We start from the raw sequence: 6,615 nt of genomic DNA on the forward strand, positions 1-6,615 counted from the left end.
AAGAAAATTTGACTTCCCCAGGTCTCCTGGAAAAAGAGTCAAAATCTTGTCCTTCTTTCCCCGCTTTTTGTGAACACAGAAATGTAACTGCTTGCAGAAGTAAAGCTATTATTATAAAAGAATTTAACAATATGGCTTGAAAAGGAACTCAGTTAATTTATTTCTTCCTGTAAATGTGTTGCTTTTTCTTCATAAACGGGTTTAATTAGAAACCTGCAATGACAGCATGCAGATAAACTCGGTTGCTGCGCCCTCAAGGTCAAGTACCCCGTGTGAACTCCCTTCACACTTGTTGAGTGAGTTCTCTGGTGGCACAGCAGGCGTCCAGACACATTCTGGAACTTAAAGTCCCCCTCACGTTAGCCTCTTCTCAGGCCCCAAACACGATCACAGGGCAGGTGGCCTTCGATGGGGGCAGTAATGATGGGGCTTCCACTGCCCGGATTCCTCCCTGCAGGGCTGCAGCAGAGGGATGTAAATGGGGAGCCCTGGGGGACCAAGAAGCACAGACGGCCAGAGCCCCACAGAGGTGCAGCGGGGGCATAGTTTGAGACCGTGCTGGACAGGATCCCAGCCCTCACAGATGACACGCGCTGGCATAACTCCTTCCTTCTGCTTCCACAGGAAACTAAACAGCTTCATTTCAGCTGACAGAGCCACGGGTGACAAGAAGGGTTGGAGAAGTGTTCTACCCTGCCCACCGTGATGAGATCCAGGGTGCCGTGCTGGCTCCTGCCATGGGCTCTTATTCAATTCAGATGCAACAAATTAGCCGTAGACTACAGCTGGGAAAATCTGCACAAAGTTCAGAAACGGAACCTAATAAAGAAATAGAACTGGCCAGGCGTGATGGCTCACGCCTGTCATCCCAGCACTTTGGGAGGTCGAGAAGGACAGATCACGAGATGAGGAGATCGAGACCATCCTGGCTAACACGGTGAAACTCCGTCTCTACTAAAAATGCAAAAAATTAGCCAGGCGTGGTGGCGGCGCCTGTAGTCCCAGCTACTCAGAAGGCTGGGGCAGGAGAATGGCGGGAACCCGGGAGGCAGAGTTTGCAGTGAGCCTAGATCCCACCACTGCACTCCAGCCTGGGTGACAGAGCGAGACTCCATCTCAAAAAAAAAAAAAAAAAAAAAAAAGAAATAAAAGAAATAGAACTTCGGCAAGGGCAGAGGGCCATGGGACTGAACATCAGGAAGGCTAACCACATCTGGGGGTCAGGGAAAAGGGAAAGCTCCCTGAGAAATGGATGCTTAAGCTGACGTCTAAATGGTATTAATCATTTCATTATGCATGTGTACATCAGAAAATCATGGTGTGCACCCTACATATATAGAATAAAGAAACACAAACAGGTAAGAATCTTCCAGGAAAATGCATCAGGGAGGATGTCTTGGGCAGAGGGCAAAAGTAAGTGTGAAGGACCAGAGAGGAGCAGGAGATGGTGCAGGGGGTGGGGACCGGAGGTCCCTGGGGAACGTGTCTGTAGCCCAGAGACTGGGGAGGGGACTGGCCTACAGGAGGGGGAGGGGTGCAGGGGCCTCTACAGTCAGACGAGAAACTCTGGATCTAACCACAGGGTAACAGCAGGCCTTTGACAGGTTTCAGGCGGAGGAATAAGCTGATTGGATGTACATTGTTAATTTTTTCAAACACACATATACATGTGTATGTAACTTTGTGTAGGTGCACACATATGCTCATATCATACACGCCGATACGGTTTATTCCAATTTTCGCTGACCTTTTCTCCCTCATCTTTATGGCTGGGACTTACTCCCTCCCTTTTTCCTCTACTCCCAACTGTCAGCGACCCTCACGCCTCAGTAACAGCCTCGCCTAGTTTTCTCCACGTTCATGTAACATATATGAACCCACATAAACGCACACACGCACACACTGTACATCTCAAAGGCTTTGCGTGGATGTGTTCATGGGGTAACATCTTACAAAGGATCACATTGTTTTGTGTATATTGTGTTCCTCACTCAACCATACCTCATGCAAATACGCCCAGGTCAATGTAATTCGAATTCACATTTTTAGTGGGGCCATGTTATCCCATGATGTGGATGTTCCGTAATAAAGTTAACAATTCTTTTAGACATGGACAGTCACATAATTTCCGGGTTTTGCATTTGAACAACCCAGTAGTAAATACTCTCGTCTGGAGGTCTTTTATCCCAGGGGTTTGATACTAGAAAATAGATTCCCAGGAATGGAAAATTGGAAGATGGTATTTGCAATTTTTACTTTTAACATGCTACTAGAAGGCTTTCCAGAAAGGCTGGAGAGATTCCCATTTGAACAGACAGTTTACAAGAGTATGCTTCTCCCCACGCTGCTGTGAGCATTAGGTGTCATAGTTCACTTAAATTTTCTGTAGTCTGAGGGGGGTTGAGTGACATCAGTAATTGGAGTCCCTTCATTTGGCTGCGGATTAGGTGAATTTTCTCATCTGTGAATCGCTTATGCATACTTTATTGCCCATTTTTCTAAGATGTGTCTTTCGTGTCAACGTGTACAAACTCTTAATATATTATAAAACTTAACCCCTGGATTGTCGTTTACATTAGAAGTCTAGAGGGCTGGGAAGGCCTGCTTAAATACTCATTATTAAGGTTGAAAACCTTAAAGCTATCAAGGCAGAAATAGACACCTTTATTTATATGAAAATGAAAAGCTTGTATGTAGTAAAATGTACCATAAGCAGAGTCGCTTTGGCAGGTTTGCAAGTTTCAATGATCACTCCACCACAGCTGAGAGAATGAATTTGACGGGAGATGGTAGACGGTGGGAGGCGGATTAGGAGGTTGTTTCCCAGGTCTCCATGACAGAGAACGGATGTGAGCAGACAGAATGGGTAGATCTTGCGGGTTGACTGAATGCAGGGGAGTGAGGTACAGAGCACCCACAAACACAGATATTCATGTACTTTACCTAGCATTCATTTAATACGGGCTAAGAAAGAAGAACGTGAGTCCCAGGAGATAAGCAGAGCCAGTGTTGTTAACAGCTCCACTATGTGCTAGTGGGGACCTCAGACAAACCCCCTGAGCTTTGCTTTCCTCATCTGGAGTCGTGGGCATACCATCGTCTCTTTCTTGAGGTGGTTGAAACTGAATGAGCAGGTATAAAAGCTCAGAGCAGAACCCGGCACAAGGCGGGCCCTCAGTGCACCTGAGCTCTCGGCCTCCTCCCTCTCTCTCTGCTCCCTCCTAGCTGCCACCTGCCCACGGAAAATGCACGCTCATCCTGGGCAGTGGTTACAAGGCCTGCTTGCCGGTCAGAATCACCAGGAAAACTGCTTTAAATGCACAGATTCCTGGGCTCTGCTCCCAGAGATTCTAGTTCTGTTGATCTGTTGTGGGAGTCAGGGATGGTATTTTTATCATGCTGCCCAGGAGACCAGATGCTGAGCCAGACTTGGACACTGATGCCCCAGAGGTGCAGAATCTAGTGGAGAAGACAAAATGATATACACTGCGTCTGCGTGGTGGGGTTTTTAAGAAGAGCACTGTGGTGCTCTGGGGGAAGCGTGGAAGTCTCCCAGAGAAGGTGAGAGGCAGAGGCAGAGCCTTGAGGTAGAGGCAAAGGACAGCCCGGACAAAAGAACCAGCTGTGTAAAGCCAGAAAGTGGCCTCTGCGCTGTCCCTGTAGGGGGTGGAGGGAGGCAAGGTTGGGGTTAAATGGGGAAGGCCCTTGAATGGTGAGCTAAGGAGTTTGGACTTTATCACATAGGCCATGGAGGCTCATCAAAGGATTTTAAGCAAGCAAGTAACGTGCTAAGAGCTTGTCTTAGTGACTTAGTCCAACAACCCTGGCAGCAGCGTGGAGAATGCACTCTACAGATGTGAGGGATTGTCTTTGTTAAAACTATGATGATCCAAACAGCTTTATTTGGAAAATATACCCTTTATGTGATCCTCTAATCTGGTCAAGGTGAGTGAACGTACAAAAATAAGAATGTGGTCTAAGTGATGAGATACAGGGACCAAAGACTTCTCAATTCAAAGTTGTTAGCACTTTGCCTTTAACAACCTTGTGGGAAACACAGGTTGAAAAATGGCAAAATTATTCTACGAACTTAGAGGTGACCTCAGCTGCTCAAAAAACTTTACTGAATTTAAACCATAACTTTATTTATGCTTGACAAGGAACAGCAACAACAGATCCTTCTTTTTTTGGACAGCTACACATGATTCAGTATTAGTGACAGAAGAAATTAAACCAGAAAGTGTCCCTTTTGCAAAGCAATTTAATGATGGAATCAAAAAGAACTCTCGACTTCCAGACCAGTTCACAGGTCCTCAGGCTGTTTTTGGTGCAGACAGCTGAAACGCACATGCCCAGCCCACGAGACACAATGGCACTTGGAGGCTTTGCTATGGGATACATTACAGATGGGGTGAGGGGGAGGGAAAAGGAGAGAGATACTGGTTAGAAAAGATTTACTATCCTAGGCATGCCGACCGCCGAGATGGGCAGCACCCAAAGACAGTTGGGCGAATCAGAGGATTATTTGCAACACTGAGCCACCTCCCCCAGAGGCCATGAGAACTGAAGCAGTGCTAAAGTGCAAACAAGGCACAAAGCCAGGCCTCCCAGGAAGCTCACAACAACAACAGCGCAGCAGCAACAATAGCAGGGGAAGGAGCTCCAGGGCGATTGTAACATTTTCCTTGAAAACTTGCAGATTCTAAAGGAAAAAGATAGGATTCTCCCACCCTGAGAATCTCCCATTAGCTTAGAAAATAATGAGTTTGCTTTGAAAATAATAAACAACTTGACTTTTTCTGATTATAAAAACATATGTTTGTGGTAAAAATTCAGAAAAGGGCTGGAGTGCAGTGGCGCGATCGGCTCAGTGCAGCCTCCACCTCCCGGGTTCAGGCCATTCTCCTGCCTCAGCCTCCCAAGTAGCTGGGACTACAGGTACCCACCACTGTGCTCGGCTAATTTTTGTATTTTTTAGTAGAGACGGAGTGTCACCATGATAGCCAGGATGGTCTCAATCTCCTGACCTCGTGATCCGCCTGCCTCGCCCTCCCAGAGTGCTGGGATTATAGGCGTGAGCCACCAAACCCGGCCTTTTTTTTTTTTTCCGAGACGGAGTTTCACTCTTGTCACCCAGCCTGGAGTGCAATGGCACCATCTCGGCTCACTGCAGCCTCTGCCTCCCAGGTTCAAGCAATTCTCCTGCCTCAGCCTCCCGAATAGCTGGGACTACAGGCTCGCACCACCACACCTGGATAATTTTTGTATTTTTCGTAGAGACAGGGTTTCCACCATGTTGGCCAGGCTGGTCTCGAACTCCTGGCCTCAGTGGATCCGCACGCCTCCCACAGTGCTGGGATTACAGGTGTGAGCCACCGCGCCTGACCTGAACAATTCCTTTTTAATAAAACTGTAATAAAAGTTCAGAGTTACAAGAAAACCTAAGCATATTCTACTTCACTGGAATTTACAAAGAATTCCTTGAAAATGTTATTGCAGATATGATAACGTAGAAAGGCTGTGTGTGCTCTGTTAGAATATTTCCTTCTTTTTCTTGAGACAGTCTCCCTCTGTCACCCAGGCTGGAGGTTCACGCCATTCTCCTGCCTCAGCCTCCCGAGTAGCTGGGACTACAGGCGCCCGCCACCACGCCCAGCTAATTTTTTGTATTTTTAGTAGAGACGGGGTTTCACCGTGTTAGCCAGGATGGTCTCGATCTCCTGACCTCGTGATCCACCCTCCTCGGCCTCCCAAAGTGCTGGGATTACAGGCTTGAGCCACCGCGCCCGGCCGACTTTCTGGATTTTCACTGTATGTATACATACACACATGCTTGTCCAATTGTCTATTTGGATAAAGTCTAAACGTGGAACCTACTGCGCCGGAAGGCGAGGCACGGAATTGACAGCTCCTGGCTCACAACCACCTCTCCCTGCCTCCGCACTGTGGACACTGTAGGTTGTGCCTGACCAGTGTCTAGTCCCCCTTTTCCCTTACAACAGACTGTGACGGGAAGAAAGGAGGAAGACACCCAACTCAACGCACCTTTCCTGCGGTGAGGACAGGGCAACTCTGCCTCTAGGTGCTTGATACAAGCCTGGCCAATTGAAATGCCACAGCCTCCCAGTGCCAGCAGTTGGCTCAGGGATGGTCTCCTGACCCCATTGAGTCCAGGAAGAGCCAGGGCCCAGGCTTGGGCTGGAGCTACAGGAAAGGAGATTGCTGGGTCTGCAGTGAAGATGATAGCCTGGAGCTGCTGCCCGTCACCCGGGGAGAGTGTTACCCGGGAATGAAGCCAGCACAGCAAGGCAAAGCTCAGCGAGAGAGAGATGAAAGAGAGACACCGAGAGTTTTAGTCCCTGGACCCAAGCGATTTGGAGCCAACTTTCTCTCTTAAATCTTTTAATTTTCTTTTCTTAAATCATTGTAGTTGTCTATTTCTTGTCATTTAAAACTCCCGGATACCAGGGGGAGAGGGGGGAAGGTCATTCACTGGGACTGGCCCCAGTACAGGGGCCTCTGCGCCCGGACCCTGGCTGCATCCAGTGATCTTTCCTGCCCCGCCATCGGCCACAGCGGCTGATTCCCATCTGGACACGTGAGCAGAGCCGGGCG

The sequence above is a fragment of the Piliocolobus tephrosceles genome, chromosome 14, assembly GCF_002776525.5.
Source record: "Piliocolobus tephrosceles isolate RC106 chromosome 14, ASM277652v3, whole genome shotgun sequence".
Classification (NCBI taxonomy): Eukaryota; Metazoa; Chordata; class Mammalia; order Primates; family Cercopithecidae; genus Piliocolobus; species Piliocolobus tephrosceles.